Below are 20,465 nucleotides of genomic sequence, written 5' to 3'. Positions count from 1 at the left end.
ATATGCTATACAAATAGGTACCCATATTCTCTAGATAAATTTTAAAGTTTATGAATTGTTTAATATTGCCTGAGGAAATAAAGCTTTGCTTAAAACTACACGTGGAAGAAAGGAGATCCGTGAAAGTTCTTGATTTCCTATCTTTTCTCCTTCATCTGAAGCATTTTGTTGTATTTTTAGGCATAATCATTTCAGCAAGGGCCGTTCAGTGTTTATACAGAATGGCTGGACCTGCACTGTGCTTTTTCAGCTCCTGTGCACCAAGTGTTACCAGTCAGTATGTCCTAATTTCCTTGAAAATGAAATCTAGTCATGGAATTGGTTCGCATTTATACTAGAGCAGCTTCCTGCTTACACGCCTGATCAAAGCTTACTTTACATGCTTTAATGCCTGCATGTCTCCTGGTACAGATAACTGGCTTGACTGAGTGCAAACACCTTCACTATTGATATTCAAGATGAGCTCTAGAGCTGTCATCTTCAAAGAAAGGCAGGCCAAACTCATTTTCCGTCATCCCAGTCCTGCTTATCACTGAACAATGCACTGATGTTGGTCTTTCAATGTCATTAGTTGTATGTACGTGCTTAATATTTTGCTGCCTCAGCAACCTTGTTATATCAAAACCACCACCCTGATTTGAGAGCAATTTCGTGTTTCATCTGCCAAAAAGAACAGTTACGTACCAAAAAACTTCGATACAATGAAAGCCCTAAGAACTAATGCCAAGGGGTAAGTTAAGGCATCACTTTGTGATTAAAAAGAGAACCAAGATACTCTGACTCTGGTTTTGTCCCACGTTCTTTTCCTGACCACAGTCCTGCAGCAGCAGTTCAGAGTGAAACAACCCCAGCTCCTGTCATTTTAGATAGCTTATTTTCTTGGTGCAAAAGTGCCAACAAGATGGACATACTGTTGTGCTATCATTGGAAATCAAAAGAAATGCCTACAGAAACCTCCATCCAAACTACCCACAAAACCTTCACAGTAACAGGGTTTTACCCTTCATGTTTTTAAAAAACACTTCCTACCTGCAAACTGACTGTACACCCAGTGCTACACTGGGCACATCCTTCTGCTCCAGGAGTAGTTACATTTCCACAGGACTCTGAGTGAGCAGCTCAAACTTAAGCTGGTTCTGAGTAAGGGAGCTAGTATGTTGCTTATAGACAGTTGAATCAACCAAGTGGTTGCAAATTGAGACAGCTGTATGTAATTCAGGACTTAATTTATGTGGCTTTTAAAAAAAGGAAAAAAAAGGCAACAAAAACCCAACAGTTTGAGGGTTTTTATTGGAGAATTTGTAGCATCTCAGCACATTAGTAATGTGGAAAAAAATACAAGTAACAAGAAACCAGAATCACACAACATGGTTTGCAAAGCCACAGATATCCCCCCACCCCATCGTCATTCAGGATGGGGACCACTGGAGATGCAACAACATACAAAGCACAAACCACACACCCCCAAAGCAGTTAGGTGCATTTTGGGAAAGTCGGACATGTGCAAAAGTACTTTAAAAAGTACTGTTTGCATAATTAACATTTTCATACACAAATATTAGCATAAAAGCAGCCTATGCAGCAATCTATGCCAGAAGATTTTTCAAAGTAGCATGGTGCTTCGTTTCTGCTTCTTGATTTTGGAAGCACAAAAAAGGCAGAAACCCAGTCCCACCTTGGTGCTCCGGCTTCTTTCCAGTCTATCTCAGTGCTTGAGGGAGGGACACATGCACAAACCCCTACCAAAGCCAACACTAACCAAGAAAACCACCCACAAAAAAATGCATACACCAAAAAACACAAGCTGCTTTGATCCAATGCATGTTTTCACCTCCTTTCCTCTCTCTCCCACTCTATGCCCCTCCAAACACATAAACACCTCTTTTAAAAAAAACACAGCTGGCTTTTTAACCGCACTTGGCAATTTTACGTCATCCAGCATGGCAACAGTTTGCCTAAAAGTCAGGGCTGTCCCCCCTGTCCCCAAAGCCAGCTTTATAAATGCATGTATTTGAACAGGCATGATTGCATGTAAACCGGAGCTTAAACAAGACTTCAGGTTGCCCCAAGTATCTGTCATTAGAAGAGTAACTGAAGGCACTGAATGTACAAGACTCTAGTTTGGGATGCCAGACCTGCTATAGATCAAGTCTCGTGCTCACCTTTCCTCGTAAGCAAAATCAATCCTTGAAGCTTTCCTGAAAATCTTGCTTTACTTTTGCAAGCCTTAACAGTTTCATGCAAAGTAGCGCTTTGGTTCTTAACGCTCCTTAAGACACTCTGTTTCCCTTTCCTCTCATCCCACTACTCTGCAGTTACAAAAAGCCATATAATAAGCTTTTCCAGATATGGGAAAAAATCCCCAAATCAGCCTCATTCTTCTCTGACCCGGCCAAGCTTCCTCTGCTGACAGCCCACCGCAGCACCAGCGGGGAAGCACGTGCTCACAGCGACGCTGGCACCCAGCGTAAGTAAACAGAAGAGGTGGCAAGGGCCACAGCACTGGAGAGCAATACTTCTAGAGCTTACTAGTGGTTTAATGTACAATATCATAAATAAGATATTAGTTTATGAAGGTAAGGTTTTAATTAACAGAATGTAAGAAGACCACTGTAAGGCATATGCTAAGTTTCATGTGAATTGTTGCAAGTTTGGGGTAGCACAAAAAATAGAAAATAAAAACTTCTTTGCTTAAAACAAATGCTAAGAAAGAACAATTTATGTGTAAACCAGCCAGTATTTCTGATTGCCATTCAGCAGTACCTTACCTTTCAAAAAAAGTTTTTCCCTTCTTCAAATCCTGGTATGATTCCTATCAACCAAAACTCTGTTAAAAAAAAAAAAAAAAACCAACAAAAAAACCCCCCTGTGATTAGAGTAAGCCTTACTCTTTGCTAACTCTATGATAATAGAGTGCGTGATCATTCCCACCAGCTGGTCACAGACTCCTGCTAACACAGCCCATTGAATAGCAATCTTCTCTTTTAAATCTGGGTGGAAGCCAGCCTTTTGCTTAAAGGTTTTCTTCTGGAACAGAGGGTTGTGTAGATTTAACAAACCTGTTTTGCCTGGAACCGGCAAACCCTATCACCTTGTAATTTATGCCTTTATATTACCATGCTGGGCATCAGAGGCATGAAACAAGCTGCAAAGATGAACTGAACTTTGTGTCTCATGGAGGTTTACACGCACTCTCATAGTCTTTCAGAGGATTCGTAAGTAGTTCATTGGCAGCTTCACAAAATCCTCATAGTGAAGTCATTGTTGTGCTGCATTTGCCATTTTCCACAGATGTGAACCAGGATGACATCAGGATCTGCCCCAAATTGTCCTTCCATCCACTGGGGTGGGCCAAAACGCCCAGTCCTTGGGGTGCTCCACCCCGTATGGGAAATTAGGTTAATCTGGGTCAAACAGTCAAGAGAGGGACAGGTGTCCTGTCCTCACAAGTGAAGGCTCCTTTTTATAGGTACTTAGCTTTTTAGACAAAGATAAATGAACAATAGTTCCAGGCATGCTCCATATAGAAGAAGATTTTTCTCTTTAAATCAATGATGAATAAGAACAAACATTTCAAATAAGATGAGCGTAGTTACTGTAGCTCTTTTTAAAGCAAGATGAGGCTCGAGTTATTATTTTCCAAACTTTTTTTTACATGGGGAAGACTAAAGAAATAACCCACCAAAACATTAGAAATACAGGTTAAATTTTTTTCAAACAAGCAGACAGAATGTAATTACAATCATTTGGGGCAAGATGTGCTGGTAAGTTCTTTACATGTCACTGAAAAGCCTGACCATTGATTTAAATGATGTGAATATTCTTCTCATATTTTGTTCCTGCAGAATTTTTTTTTCTTTTTTTTTACTGCTGTTGTAAAGCAGGTAACTGAAATGGTTACTCTCTCACCTCTTTGTGCTCTGTAGCAAACTTTCTTCTGAACTGGCTTTGGACTTTTATCAAAAGTTGAAGATAGCAGGTGTCTCAGGTTCCCCACCACTAACAATATTAGCAGTTGATGCATTCAGCAGTTCCTTGCTCTGTTTTGGGTGTCAGTGATGTCATCAGCCGAAGCTGGTGAAACAGAGCTATGACCTATGATCTCAAGGGCTGAAAATGTAGTTTAGCTCATCTATTAGACAGTAAGAAGAAGCTTTGCCAATATTTCAAACACCCAGCTACTGCCAGAAGCCTGAAGAAACTGTCGCTAACCAAGGATGAAATTGATTTAATCAGTCTTACCTTACAGCCTGTTGTAGGCCTTGATATAAAAAAAACCCCAACCATTCTTCACCCCCAAAAACACGCAACCAGTGAAACTTTAAAAGTGGACATTAGTTCCTTGGGAATCTGTGCAATGAATATTAAACAGACCCTCAAAGCTCTTCGTGCCTTTGCCCGGAACCAATTAGTTTTTCTTCATTAAGTGCACTGATTTTTCTGCTGCTAATGCTGGGTTTAACTCTGAACTTGCAGAGAGTGCATGTGTAGGCAGATGGCAAAACAACACACAAAGGAACGGTCTCCAAGGGCGCAAAGGGACATTAGGCATCCACCTACTGTTGGAAGTCAACCACTTCACTACCCTTCATGCCTCTGAAAATCTGTCTTGTTACACAGACAAAAGAGCCTGACCTACACAATATTTCAAAGCCAAAACTTAAATTGTGTGCTATTCTTTACCAGAACAAAGATTTACCGGGGTACAAATACAGAGGTTTATGTTTGCAGTCAGAGAAGAAACGCAATAGGTTCAAACAAAAATAAAGCAAGTTTGTGACAGTACAGCACTGGGGAGATCAATTTTAACCTATCCCTGCTAAGTATGATGTATACAGAGAGTGAGAAAGTAATTTTCCAGACAAACCAGAAATCTGATGACTTCCCATGTCTGTTGTACGTTGTACTATACAAAGGCATAGCGTAATACATTTTTAAGTATTAAGTGTTGAACTTAAGCCATGTTTGGTTTATGCAGCAATGCCAAATTCAAACTCCTGCTAGAAACTTTCTATCCAGACTTTCAGTTCCCAGTGACAAAGAAAGTTGCAACGACACTAACACCTTTTGCAAATTGCAGCTAGGTTTGTACGCCAATGCCACGGTGAGAGCGTTGGGGAGTCCAGTGTGCCAGCAACATCCATCTCCACGTCTGTTCCACCAGAGTTTGAAAGTCCAGTTGCTCGGCATGGCTATACCTGACCCTTGGAGGAGAGCTAGCTGGCTGTCACTCAGTCCTCCTAGCAGAAAGGAGATGCTGGCTGTGCGAAGCAAGCAGAGGAGAGAAAGCAGACGGTGTATGTCTGGTTGTTTGGGGCTTATGTTCAACTGCTATGACAAAGGCCGGCCGTCTAGAGGTACCATTGGATGCTCAACAGTTGAGCAGTGCAGAAAGCAGAGAACGTGTAGCCTATAGATGGTACATCTACACTCCAGGAAGCAATGATATGTTACAAGGACCTGTCTTGCTTTAAAAGCTGTATTTTACAACACCATGGAGCATGGTGCAAGCCCATTTGCTTTGCTTCTTAAAGGGGAGAGAAGGCCCAGGTAGCACTGCAGCTATTCTGGCTACCTGTCCGTCATCTCCACAGACACTGCGATGTTTATGGGTTGATACATCAATTCTGTGTGTTCATATTATCTATAACGATCCGTCTGCTCAAAGGCTTTGGCTTTGTGCTGCTGGCCGCAGGGTTGACTTTTCCCTAGAGTACAATGCCAATTTTGTTACTGTGCCTTGTAGGGAAAAAAATCAGTCCTGCCCCCCAACCCTTTTATTTTGCATTTATAGCAAGAAAAAGTTTCTCCAAACAGTGTCCTGAAGACAAATTCTCGATTTTATGTCAGTCCTCTCCTTCTGCATATTAGGTTCTCCATCCATCATCCACACCAGTGAAAGCAGATCTGTGGATGTTCTGCTACTCACTAAATGTTCATGTGCAAGTTCATCTGAGTACAAACAAAGTGTCTTGAAGTCCCAGTGAACGTACATATCTGACCTGCTTAGCTTAGCAATAAAATAATGGCTACGGTAGCTGCCAAAGCAGCAGCTTCACTTGCAGCATAACGGGCATGCTGGGTTCTCCCAGGCTCAGGCACTCGCTTTCTTATGACAGAGTTGGCCATGTAGGACTCTACCTCTTCCTCTGCATTTGTAAAACCTCCTTGTTCCTAGACTTTTCATTCAATTTTATTTTTTTTCCAAGTCCAGACTCTTCAAGTCTCCTCATGCTTCTGGATGAGGAAATGCCTACCTGACCCTCCTTTTCTGATTTGTGTCATGCTTATTTCTCTGCCTCTGTTGTTGATCACAAAGTGGGATTTGAACCACCTGGTGCCATCCAACAACGTTTTAGTCTTAATATTTAGATTATATACCTCTGCAAGCTGTACTTGCACTTGTGGGAGACCTTGATGCCCTGCTGTTACCGTGGACAAGCCTGTGGCCTATCAGAAGGGAATGTTCTGCTTCTAGGATTACTCTGAGATGCCATAGCACTCTGCGATGTAGTTTTGAAGGGGAAGGTGCTAGCTATCATGAAGAGCCTGAATTCTGAGCACTCTCAGGGTAGTGTGTCTACCCCTCCGAGGTGACATAACCAGCTGTTGTTAGATTCAGGTCTGACTCTGTACCTGGACCCACTTTAATAGCTGCACTTCTATCTAGCCCGTGTGCAGGGAATTGCTATGACTTTGTGGACACCAGGCCTGCTTTCAGGTGCTCTGACACTGGTTTTGGGAACTTTTGTTTCTTTACTGAGGGGCTGAGCCCTTGTTTCAGAAAACACAGGTCTTGTCTTGGCCCTTCCAACACCCTACTGCCCTGGCAAAAGGGACCCTAATGTCAACACTGACATTAGATAGGTTCCTGCACAGCAGTGCAGGGGAGAAGTGTTTTCCCGTGCTGACCCTTTGGTGCCTGACTCTTTATGTACAGTTGGTTAAGTGCTGGTCCTCAACAAATACATGGAGAAAGCCAGCGGCTTGGATCCATTGCTGGAAACAATCTGTAGATAGTTAGCTGGTCATGCAAATTGTGTTGTTGCTACACTTATTAAATATCTAATTATCTGATTTGGAACGTTATCACTAGACCTACCCTCTGCTTCTCCTACCTGCTGAGGGCAGAGGAAGAGAATTAAACAAAATACTCCCATCCTTCCAGGAAATAAACAACTGAAGTTGATGGTCTTACAGGGATGTCGGCCAGCTGTTTGTTTATTATTTCTCTGGAAATCTTTGTCTTTTTTCCAATAAAACACTTTCTGTCACAGGTTCACTCCATTTCCCTAAGACTGGGGCACTGTTTTTCATTTGTATTCTCTGTTTCCTGGCCAAACATTGCATTACAACCAGAGAAAGCTCGCAAGAATGTAGCAGCATATTGGGGTGGAAAATAAACATTCTAGGGATATTGCAAGTATTTCCAAAACAAGCAATACACCCTCAGCAGGGTCAGAATTAAAGTTCTTCTGAACAGGAACACAAACACATGATGGTTTGAGACAGCGCAAATAAGATTTCTTACACAAAGCACTCTGCATTGTGGGGCAGGGGAGCTTCTGCTTCCAGCAGGGCAAAAGGTGGTGGCCCGTAGTAAGATGTATCTGCCGTGTAGCACTTTTGCCTGCGTATGTCAGCTGCAGTAACCTGTCCACTCTGCCTTTGCCTCCTTGGTCAAATACATTTAATTAAGATACTAAACCCAACAAGAAACGGATGTTTCTCGCACAGCTAACTGCTGACGTGCTGTCAGTGGAGCGCGTACCTGTGGAGAATCAGATATTTTTAAGGACAAAACATGCCTTCTCCTCCTCCCCCAGAGAATTTCTACCCCAACTGACAAAAATCCTTTCACATCAAACTGCATTATTTTGGATGACCTATTGCCAGTTTCTCACCCAATGCTTTGGTACAGTGTGATACAGCAGATCTTAAAGAAATGCTCGTATCCATCATGTTTACGTAAGCTGTTAAAACCAACATAGTTACCAGGGAACATACAAGCTAGGCTTATATAAAATATTTGCTAATATAGTTATCAGCCTGGCAACATCAACTTGGAATTTAGTGGTCTTTCCACATGCTTGTCAGTGATGACCTACATTTTTCTCCCAGGGGTCAGCTACCCATTCGTTTGCTGTTCCATAAATAAGGTTCCAGAAATAATTTCACTTTCTAAAGGTTATGCAAGATCTGCTGTAAAGAAAATGCATGTGCACGCATTGCTATCTACGAAAAACTTCTTTGATTTTCCTCTAAAATTCTTCTTTTGTGTTGCAGATGAAATCCAGAAATGTGAAAGAATTACAGAGAAGCAGAAACTTTGTGAAATTAAGCTTTGGAGGAAATATTACGCTGTGTTTAAAGATGATTCTGGGTAGGTGGAGAGCTGGGCACCGGGTTTCCCGGGCAGGAGCTGCCCCACTGGCTCTTCTCCCCGAGGCGGGACGGCTCCCGGGGCGCCCGCCTGGCTACCGGGGTCCGAGGGCTCAAAGGCAGTAGCAACTGTTTGTTTCCTATTAAATCAGGAGAAATGATGTTCAGTCCCTCAGCCAGGGGATTCCCGGTCAACTTCAGCTAGAAGAGACAAGAGACGTGCCCGTGAGATAAACAGAAGGAAGAGAGGGCAGAGCTGCCGAAGAATATGGTAAGGGCTCATTAAAACCAGCTCAAACACCTTGCAAAGGCTCATTACGCACCTTAAAGACTTTATTTCCCTGCTTCCCGGGGGTTAGGAACATTAAGGCGCACGGTAATTCTCCTTGCGATACAGCCGCGGCCCGAACCCGCCCCGCGCTGGGGGGAGCCCCCGCTGGCGGCGCCGGGACCCGCGGGGTGGCGCTGCGGCACCGGCTCAGACGGCACGCGCCGGGGCCGGGGGGGGCCGGGGGGGGGGAGGAGGGGGGGAGGGGGGAAAGGGGAGGGGGGGAAGGGGGGAGGGGGGGGAGCCCCCCCGCAGCCTCAGCCTCCTGTGCGGCTACAGTCCCCGCGGTGCAAGAAAAAGACGAGGATAAAATGGTGATTTCTTCTTCACTGTCAAGCGAAACCGATTGCCTTTCCTCTTCTAGAGGAATTACTGTACAATTTCAGTAAGTCCCGAAGTTTTCAGACTTGTGAAGTCCTGTAAACTCACAGCGAACAATTTTATTTATTTATTTATTTATTTATTTATTTACGGGCAAACAGGATTCCCCCCCCCCCCCCCCATTGGAAAAAGTAGACAGTTAGCTTGGATGGACATTTGAAATGGTATTTGAAGATTTTGTGGAGTAAGTGTAGCATATCTGAAGGGATCTGGGTAAATTCATCCTCCCTTCTACTACTAGTATTATCTTTCAATTAAAGGGAATGAAGAAGGTTCTATCTCAGAGTTTTAACAATTATAAATTACACAAATTGATATAAAAATATAAATTTATAGAAATTATAGAAATGCATATAAAAATTAATCAAAACCCTATATATTGCAAATAAGGATAAAAGCAAAGAATTCATTTCTCTGGATAGCTATGATCTTCATAGGTGAAAAGGAAATATTTGAAGTGTATTCAGCAGAAACTACTCACTCTGCTTTTTCACCTAACCCAAAATGTTTCATAAAAAAGGGTCGGCAATATACGCTGATGGTAATCTCAGGTAAGCTGGCGATCCTCTTCAGTTGTATTTTGAAGTGTCTCTAAATGGTCTGGTCATTCCGGATGACTTTTCTCTAACAAAGGCAGCAACCACTTATCTGGCATCCCCGGAGATGATCTAAAGTTGTATTTACAGTTACACGGCTCTATATGCTATTCATGACAAAAGAAAAAAAAAAAAAAGTGTTAAGGGATCAGGAGTCAATGTTTAAGATCCTGTTATGCACAGCTGGATTGCCATCCACCATTTCTGATACAGGTCTCCTATATGTTCAGTCAAAGCTTTCTAGCTAGAAACAACTACCCTATTTCCGAAAGCTACATCAAGATTCTGGCATGAAAAGTAAAACTAAACCACAATTCAAATTGAAAATATTAAGTCGACATATTATCATCAACAACATTCTCTGTAGTCAAAATGCACTGGGATGAAATAAGCGCATCTGCTTTATAATAACAGGCATTGTGGGTAGCAGCTTCACATGCAAAATTCTCTAAAGTTATAGAACTTACCACACAGATAATAAGAGGTTTATTGCACAGTAGTTGGAGTTGTGCTATTAATGAACACAGCCCAACCAACATAGGTCTTACCTATTTGCAGGTCATGTAAATGTTTATGTATAGTTTGTTTATGCCACTGACTGTAAAAAAGAGGGCAAAAAAGGCCACATGAAATAATTTTCTCTGCAGAAGCTTCTTAGGAGGCACAAGATGAGCAGAAAGATTTTTTTTCTTCCTCAAGTGTGCTTCAGTCTCCCATGCAGACAGCAGATTTTGCACCAAGGAATGGGAAAGGGAGTGCTGAAGAAAACAGGAGATGAAGTACACAGCTCCAGGCTTTTTCATTGCTTTCCAAAGCTCCAAAGGGACCAGGGGAAATGGGATATAAACTGCCTGTTCTGACTTACGCTGGTGATCAGGCAGGGACCAGGTGGCCCTTGTATGTCTTAACCAAAATATCACTTACAATAACCTTAATCCTTATTTTTCCCCTCAGTACTATGGATGGGGAACAGAGCTGAGGCCAGTCTTTCGAATCAGCCACACTAATACTGCAGGAAACTGGGAACACCAGCTTTTCTCCTGGAAGTATGAACCACCAAACATCTCACAGTTCCTGTTCGATTTTTAGGTAGTATTAGTTCTTCCTCCCCACTCATTATCCCAGTTGTGGAGGGCATGAATCTAACTTAGACTGAAGGGCCTGGTAAGACTTAAAGCTGGAATAGAAGGTAATCTCCTGTCAAAAGTCAAGCAATGATACAAAAATAGTATTACTTTTCAACTGAATTTGTAACAATTATCCATACAAAAGATATAAGGCTGGAAATTTGATTTGTTTTGCTCTGCAATAAGCATGGGGTTTGGGTTTGTTGTTTTGACTATAATAAGGGAAGATTATACCAGTCTGGAAATACGGAAGTCACATCCACATTTGTAGTTTCCTGGTTGCCCTGAAGTTTTTTTCAAAAAGCAGCGTCAGATACAGAACGTTGTAGATCTCTAAAACAAGGGTGGCTTAAGTGCTAAGATACCAGAAGACCTGACTCCTCTTAGAGTTTCTTTAGAGCTTTTACACGAGTTGCACACTTACGGTGTGGCCCTTGGCCCTGTTGTATGGATTTTTTCTCATCCCCTTTCCTATCAAAGCACTTCAGTATCAGCAGTTCCTCAGGACAGTCCCCAGCAATGGGCTCCAACAGAGAAACTTCTTTGAGCCCCTCCATAATGAGCATTCACAAATGTAATACTTTCAAGCTTTTCTGCTATAGACTTGTCCTTCTATAGTGGTCTTTTAACATTTCAGTAATATATTGGCCCCATCAACTTGCTGGCAAACTTCCTGCTTCTGATGTATTTGCAAAGAGTTTTTATTGTTAAATTCTGCACCCTTGCTCCTTAGAATCTTTTTTGGCCAGATTTATTATGGCTTCATGTTTAGCTTGCCAGAAGGTTTATTATCTTTTCTATGTTCTTCATTTGGACTTCCAGTTATTGAAGGATATTTTTTTACATCTAATAACCTCCTCAGTTCACTTTTAGCCATAATGGCTTCCCTTCTCATCCTCAGTTCTCTTAGACTTCAGGAGTACTGGACCACATTCCAAACACTCTTTCTGAAAATGCCATAAGAAAAAGAAAAAAGTACCCAACTTTTTGAAAGGTGCCAGAGTGCCAGAATTTTTTTTTTTTTTTAATTAAGTTTGAAACTGAAAAGCATGCCCACCCTGTAGCAGAAGACTAAGGTTCAAAGTAACTTGCTCCCTCTTAGATTCCCCCTAAAGTCATCATAGTTTTCCAGGATGAAAATAGAAGCATCTGAAAAGCTTATGGAGAATACCTTTCATGTGGGGAACCCCCAGAGGCAGAAAGATTTAGGCATGAGATTAAGTTCTTCAATATGCAAAACACCTACTTGCAGGTCTAAAAGGTTTAATCAGATGTTACAAAGTGATGAAAGTTCAAAGAATTTAACATGAGCATGTACTGCTATGCTTGGGAAAAAATACTGTGATGTTGATAATGCAAGAAGCTCTGAAGTGAATAATTATCAAAGCACATGCATGGAGCTGCCAAAGATTGTGCCCTTAAAACAGTGGTCGAGAGGGAATGTGTGATTTAGTAAATCAGTCAAGCAGTAAGCTTTCATCTTTGGAGCCCTGGTTTATAACTTACTTAAGGCATTAATTATAAGTGTCTTGGGTATCCATTCCTCACTTAATTAATCTCCACACTTATGTGAAGAATGAATCCAGATCATAACCAAAAGCTCTTGCACTGATGGCCTCATCTAACTGGAGGAGAAGGAAAGCCACTTCAGGATCCAGATACAGCAGCAAGACCACTCAAACCTGAAGACTTACAAATACCTGTGCACCAGAGATGGTAAAATATTTCACTTTTTCACTCAGCAGTGGTCTTCCAAGTCTGAGGATCCCTATCTAAACAGGGATCCTTAAAAATTACTGCACAGTGTAACCTCCCCTCAAAGAAGGTTTTGCAGGATTTAGCAGGCATCTGTTCTGCAGATTTCTCTTAGTAGGTTACATTAGCTCTTGCTGATTCACATGGTGGCTAGGCCGGTATTGTTAACCAAGCGAGGCAATTTAAAGCTAGCGTGGATATCTACATTATTGTCCTATGGCTGTAGAGTAGACATGCCTGTAAACTTATGGTGTCTGGATCTGCATTGTGCAGTGGTGTTACATTTGTGATTCAAAGAATTGAATCAGAATTGAAACTTCACTGATGAGAAGATAAGGAAGCTGAAAGCAATAAGATAGGTAATATGAAGATGAGAGAGAACGGAGCTAAAGGAAGAACCAGGTACCAAAAAGAGAAACAGATCTGGGAGAGAAAAATATGAAAAGCAGCGGACATGTCAAAAGCAATTAGATTGATTTAAATGTTCCAAAACCTGGACTTTTCTCATAAAGTACATTAAATGGAAAAACATCAGCGAACATGGTTTGTTTCACTGCATTCCCTAATTAAAAGTAAATAAATCAAAACTTAGATTTCTGTGCACATCCTAGTCTTGTTACCTGTGTAACTTGATTTTTAAAGATTTTTTATGCCTTCTAGTGATGAGTTTATATAGAATAAAGCATCAGTGGATTAAAAAAAAAACCAAGACAATAATCTTTTTAACTTACTCTTGTTCATTTCAACCAACTGCCGCATGAACATTCTTCCTGTGATTAGTTTTGCATGTGAGTTAGAGATATAATTCCATAATGGACTCATCAGGTTATGGGAACTTCTACGTGCATCATTTATGCAATCTGTTTATTATTGAAAAGGTAAGGTAGAGATGCACACGCATTATTGAAAAGCGTTATTAACCACTATAACAACATTTAAACATTAGATGGTAGTAGTTATTTTAGTTTTTAAAGAATTTTCTGATTTAATTATTCTGCATACAGTCAAGCTTAAGATTACAGTTAACTGAGGCTTTACAGGCTATGTCTGGCTCACTGTTTCAATTCAGAAGCTCATTTATGTCTATCTTCTAGAGTACTATATACACAACAGTGTTCAGAAGTTAAAATTTTGTAGATCAGGGATTATTATATGGAATATCTGGCTTCCCCCCCCCTCCCCCAAAGGACAGATATTTCTCAGATAGTACAATCGTTGTGAGTAGACCTACTGAATTTGGCCCTGCAACTCCAGGTGACGGTCATTCTTGATGAATAATCACAGGTTTAGCATCCTCAGTCCAGTTTCACTTCTGCTCAACACTTGCACTGGGTAAAGTGTAGTTAACTAACTGAGTTAAGTAGAAAATACTGCTATTGAGTGAAACTGTGAATAGTCTTATCATGAAGATTTTTTTTCCTGATTGTGACTGCATAAGTTTTACTACTTACAATAAAACTATAGTTTTACTATTATTCCAATAGAGGATAAAACAACTTTTCCACTTTTTGAGCAGAACCAAATGTGTTACAGAAGCATCCGTTTATAATTGTCAAAGGTCTGGCTTCACAGCAAGTGCGAAATCACCAATAACTAACATACCTGCAAATTCCAGTCACCTTTTTAATATAGAAACAAGGTGGTTGATGATGCAGAAGTGCAATGTAGAAAAAAGGCAGGGACCTGGTTAGAATTCATCAGATAACCTAGAAGAAATTTCTTTTGCAGAAATACAATTATTATTAAAACACAGTAAAATATATATTGGCCATATCACCCTCAAGTTGTTGAAAAAAACTTGGAAATGTACATCTTAAAAGCTTAACACAGGAATCCAAATAGATAGCATCTCTTTGTATTTAATTTAAAACTTCTGATTTGGGGTTGATCTCCTAGCTTTTAGAGACCAGCTTTTGAGTAGGGAGCATTTGAGAATGCTGTTATTTTTTTCCCCTTTTTTCCAGTCAAGGGTAACCCAAACCTAGCTTTCTAGATCTCATTTCTTCTCATTGCTGTAAGCTCCGTGTGTGCAGACATATATAGAGGATCATAGCTTCATCTGGCTCTTATGGACCCAAAGTGCCGTTACCTTTAGGACTCTCTGATGCAAAAAGATAAACTTCCAGCTGGATTGTAAAATTACAAAGTTAAAGTGAATCTCAATTTTATTTTTGCTTGGAACCCAATGGGCAATCTTTGGTGCAGAAATCAATTAGATGAAGGACCATGAATTCGTGGCTTTTGAGCCTCTTGAGGTTCACCAACAGTTCAAGTGTAGCTCAAGCACGCAGGCAAAGTCATGCAACAGCCGCATCATGGCGGTGCCTGCCCTATGGTAATCCACGTACCCAGCGAGATGATGGAGTGATCTAATGGGGAGCGTTTACTCAGTTCATCGGTTCATCCCTACCCTTGGAGAGGGAGGTGGCTCCTTCAGAACACTGCTGGTACCTCCTACATGGCAAAGCTTTCCTGGAGTGCTCTTCCCAGATTTGGCTTTCTGGCTCTCAATTCCTTCAAAATTTCCTAAGAGTATTCCTAACATCAAGAAAGGTGTTTGCTCCACCGTTGGGTATGTCTTCCATTTGGTTTTTGAGTCAAGTAAAAATCACATATCGACAGGGATCTTGCTTGACATGAAGGGGGATTGTATCTGCAAAAACATCAGTTCCTTAAGAAAATAAAAAAGACACAGAATACACTAAGGCTGTGTTTTCTGTATGCCCCGATTCAAAATGTGAAAACTCTGCCAGTCAGATTGCTACTGGGACTTAGAAGACTGTACAGAATGAGTGGGACACAAGGAAATAAACCACTTTTATCACTTAATCTGGAAAGCTAACATGACTTCCCATTCTACATGGGAAAATCAAAAAGGAGACACTCTTAAAAAATAAAAGTTTCATGCAAATGAGGTGCTCCAAAAAAAAAAAAAAAAGCAAGAATATTTTTCTTTCCACTTAAATGGATTATATTGAAATATCACTCACCAAAATCCATTTCAAATAGTTCATACAGTCCATCCAAAACATGGACAGAAATCCCACAGTATTTATGAACATTTTTAAAAAAATTTTTTGTGAGTTTACACTTCTGCCTGTTTTGTTGGTGCACCATGAGGCAGGCAGAAGGGTGTAATACTGCAGGGAGTTTGGTAGGGGTGGCAGCTTAAATAAGAACCATCACTGTGCAAATAGTCTGACAGTCATTTCAATCGCATTGCTTCCTGATGGGGATAGACATCTGATGGCCTTATTTCCATATGAGAACAGCAGATATTTTAATAACCACATCATTTTTCACCAGCAGGTTATGAATATTCAGTAAAAAATATTTCCTACAGAATTTCTTATCCTGGCCTTTTTTTCCCTCCAAATGAAATTAAAAAGAAAATGAGGAAAAAGTCACAGCTGCTTGCTCTACATTCCCATTTTCTAACTTTGTTGCTGTTGTTTTGCATAATACTACAACTACCCAATGATCACAAAAAATCCTGGATTGCAACAACCAGATTTAACATCTTTTTTCTGCTCTAAATGCTCACCCTTAAGGACTTAAAAGATGCCCAGAAAGTAGTAACCACCAGTGCTGTATGTCTCATGCTAACCTCTTCTTTGGGGCTGTTTGACAGAGTATAAAAGAAGGTGTAAATGGTACTAGCCTGACACCGTAAGAAGAAGCTTCAGTACAAAATTAATCAGAAAAAATTACTTTCATTCCTTTATCAGACTTGTAATCAGAGAAACCACTGACTGCAGGAGCACAGGAAGTGAGGTCCATGGTGATACCCCGCTGCTGTCCTGTAAGATTTGTACTTGGGCAATGATGACATTCTTGTTTTACCTCTACTATGCCACCTGGATTTATCAATAGATTAGGGCTGTTGATATAGCATCTGCCAGGAACTACAAACATTTAGGATCTGGAATTATTCCTACAGAAGTCAATGGAAGTATTACTCATTATTTTAATGAATAGTGGATCAGGTTCAAGGACACTGAAAGAAAAGGTTTTGTTCCTTAGGCCTATTCTGACCTCTACTATGTTTTATTTTTTTCCAAGCGTTTAACAGGAACAAATATTTGTATAGGTGTTACACAATTGTGCAATGGGGAAATGTTGAATTACAAAATAAACTGCATTCCTGACAAATTGTAATTACTACCCAGGAGAGTGAACACCAAGAAACTGCTTCCTCTCAGTTGTGGGAACCAGGCGTGTGCTGTGCACCTGATCAGAAAAAAAGAAATAAATCCCCCAAATAAAAAAAAAAAATTCCCACAACCAGAGGACTTGCACAGATTCACACCAACACGTTTGGGATTTCAGAGTTCTGCACAGATGTCAGATAGGCGACAGGAATAAGAAGGACCAGTGCCTGGTAATTATGGTTACATGAGCTGACATAAAGGAAATTTGAGATTAGAAACTCTCCCCCAGATTCAGAGACCACAAGTATACCTCCTGTTTACCAGAAGTAATCCCTTTCACTTCCATGATATGGCTCCAGATAGACATAACACATGCAAACGGCAGGATCTGGCATCTTCATGTCTTGCTTTTTCCACAGTGCTGTATCAAGAGTTTCAAAGATGGGTCACCATCAGCTCAGTGTTAAAAATAAATTCCAACTTTATGTCAAGCCCCCAAATTCCTGAGATATGCTAAAAGGTAGACTTAAAAATAATAAATGCTTACCTCTTTTAGTTTTCCACCCCCTTTCACAGTATGTAAAGTTCATGTACTTCCGATTTTTTTCTAAAGCCACAAAGGCCAAAAATGTGTTTCTTTTCCAATAAAAACTGAGATTCCCAGGTGAAAACTAGACTGCAGTCCATATTGTGAAATTCACGAAGCTGGAGAACTCAGCAGTGGTGAGGTGACAGACTCCAGTCAGATGAGAGCAAGGGGTGGGTGGCCAGCCGGAATTAGCAGGGGCTGATCCTTCCTAAAAGCCAGACAAAACTAAGCTGGAGCCAAGGGGTTCGCAGCGTGGTGAGCACGACCAGAGATCACATTCACACCAGGTGCCCCCGCATCCTGCCACGTGGGCAGAACCACTGCTGCCGTCAATCCTTCAGCGCGTGCCCCCACCTACCCCAACACACCTAAATCCCCTCATCTGGGCTCTTGCCAGGCTGATGGGGATTGATGTGCTCTTCCCGTGGTGTCCATAGTCCTCCCAGGGCCTGCCCACCTCCTGGAAGGTGCAGGGTGTCTTTTCATGGAACTGGGAGCACCAAAGACCTGGCGATGACTCGTTCCCTTTCCCCACCAAGCCCAGGGCTTGCACACCCTCTCTGCCAGAGCTGAGCCTCTCTGCCTACCTTGGGGCTTACAGACACCCCTTAGAGCAAAATGAAAGTTCAGGGGCACAAATCGTCTCAGTGAATGGGTCTTTAACAGAAGACTTTTAGAGGCATGTGAGATATAAGGCTGTGGTTCAATAAAATGGGCACATCTTTTTCTATTTCCTCATTCAAGTAGAGCATCCTTGGGCTTAGGGCCAAGTCCTCAGAGATGTCCTCAATCTTTCTCTTACAGTATGTAATTTTTTTTTGAATCATGGAGTCAGTCAGACAGTCCGTCTGTCTCTCCCCTGTCCAGCTAATTTCCTTTGATCTTCACTGGACATGCAGTTAAATAAAAACGAGCTACTCAGGCCATCCTGCCTGCAGTACATTTTCCTTTCAAAAACAGGAGGCTTTGCTTCTCCAGCCACTCCTGATTTTTCATTTCTATTATCTGCAGGGAAAGAGGGATACACTCTCCACCTGTCCACCTCTTGGAGAAGCTACAGGAATCAGTTCTCATAGCTTCAGGCAATCTCTTGTCCTCCACCCATGTTTCCAGCTAAACACGGGATGAGTAAGGCTCACCGATATACCACTGTCCAGCTTTTCATCTGGGAGAAGATCAGAATGAAGACTAGTAGTATGCTTTAGCAGTAACAGCAGCCATGCTGAAAAACTACCTGTATTGTATGGATGTCAAAAGCTTCCCAACGGGGCAAAGGTTGAGGCTATGACTTCTCTTTTGTGCCACTATGGCCTATTCCAACTGACCAGCTCTCACCTCTCTCTGTAATAGCCCCATTCAGAAAGTCTGAGACACCATGTTTGTCTTCACAGTCTTCCCAGGAGGAGGCAAGCATGACTTTAAACTAAATGGGAAACTGAGGCGCAGAGAGACTGAGTAGCACACCAAAGGTCACACAGGACATCTGTGAGGTAGCAGATCAGGGTCTCCAAGGCCACTCTTGAGTGCCTCAGCCACGCAACCACTCCTCCTTCAGTCAGGTTTGGAGCTGGGAGATGATGCCTGAACACCTTTTCAATAAAAGCAAAACCAGATAAAGCTTTCAGATATAGATCCAAGACTCGAGCCTTAATTCTCCACAGAAGCTCAGTTTGCTCCAGTTCCAGGCAACAGCTAAAGGACCACATCTTCTACTCATTCAACCCTGCACAAAATCAGTCAAACCAAGGCAGCTTCACCAAAGTTGCCCACATACCTTATTTACTTCTCAATCCTTGGATGTAGCCCTCACCCAGATGAGACTGAATCACGTAAAGCAGAAAAAAAATGACATTGACTGTGGAAAAGGGAGGGAGAGAGAGAGGGTAGAAGAGCAAAGCCATTTCCTCCCCCCATTTTCTGTAAGATCCTGCCTTTGCTAGCATATTACTTTAGCAAATGAAGGGAGCATTTAGGATGAAGTTCAGCTTCTACTCAGCCTCCACCTGTAGCTGGACCAATTCTCCAATACAGCCAGTTTATTAACACTCATAACTTGTCCTTCTTAGCAAAAGTACACCAAAGACAATGGGGAATTCAGACTTTGGGCTGGATAACAAGTATTTAAATAGCTTTCCAACTCAATGAGGCATTTTAAGCTTTTCATTAGCAGTAATTATGCAAGAAGTAGAGGTCACCATCAGAAATTTTACAGATATTAAAAAGGAGGGATTCAAAATGAATTTAAAGTTGGAAAATTAGATTGTACATTAGCACAAGAGGGAGATAGATGGAATCTATTGCTACTGTGAATCATTGCCTTGAAAAATTAATTGCCTTTTTTTTCTTATGTTGCTTTTTTGCAACTTTTGACTATTAAAGCAGAAAAGTTTTAGGTTTGAGGTGCTATTAACAGGACTCAGTGAGGTAAATGAAGAGAAACATCGCATTGAATTAGCCCCCTAAAGTATTCAAGAAACTATTCATTTATGATTTCAGACTGGGAACAACAAAAACCCTGTCTTTTGGCAAACAAGATCTTTCCCTCATTCTTCCTATCTACTACATGAGGCCAAGCCAATCCAGAGAGAACTAGAGATTTTGGTCACTGATGTAGAAACCAAAGTTCTCTATTCCAAAAGTACTTCCATGTAGGTGGACTCTGAGCAGTGACATTTATAGGATCACAGCCCTTGTCTAAGATGCTGCCTTTCTCTCTGGTAATATTCCAGGAGTAGCAACAGAAGACCTGTAACACAGCTGGAGGCCCTTGGAAACCATTCTGATTTACTGAAGTAGCTGCATACAGCGCTGCGAAGCTGACCCTCGCGCCCCTTCGAGAGCGAGCCTGTACTTAGAAAATTCATCTCTCATTTTCTCACCACATGGGTCAGAATCCCCGAGGGACCGTGGACTTTCAAAATGCAATTCACCTACTCTTCGAAGGGCCGCAGTCTACAAAGCCAGCCTTACAGCTCAGCGTGAGTGCTGATGCCAGGCTTTCTGCTCAGTGTGCTTCCTGGCTCTGGGGCAGCTCTAGCCTCATTAGGAACAAATACTGATTGTGCCCATACACAGACATTGAGTAGGAGGATGAAGGCAAGCAAAGACTTCTTGAGCCTTTGCCCCATGGCTTGCACCTCTGTAGAGGCGAGCTAC

The 20,465-nt window shown here is 41.6% G+C and overlaps 1 long non-coding RNA gene across 1 annotated transcript in view; it reads right to left on the bottom strand.

The window, feature by feature from the left end:
* Window positions 1-8,973: 8,973 nt before the first annotated feature.
* LOC142604065 (uncharacterized) overlaps window positions 8,974-20,465 on the bottom strand; it is a 54,572-nt gene continuing 43,080 nt past the window's right edge. The window contains exons 2-4 of the long non-coding RNA XR_012837962.1: window positions 13,301-13,429; window positions 9,573-9,794; window positions 8,974-9,127 (exon numbers count right to left, since the gene is read on the bottom strand). This is a non-coding gene — a long non-coding RNA (uncharacterized LOC142604065). The remainder of the gene's footprint in view (window positions 9,128-9,572; window positions 9,795-13,300; window positions 13,430-20,465) is intronic.

The sequence above is a fragment of the Balearica regulorum genome, chromosome 1 (assembly GCF_011004875.1).
Source record: "Balearica regulorum gibbericeps isolate bBalReg1 chromosome 1, bBalReg1.pri, whole genome shotgun sequence".
NCBI lineage: Eukaryota > Metazoa > Chordata > Aves > Gruiformes > Gruidae > Balearica > Balearica regulorum.
Note: the sequence above shows the minus strand (reverse complement) of the source record. Positions and strands in the feature narration are given on the sequence as shown.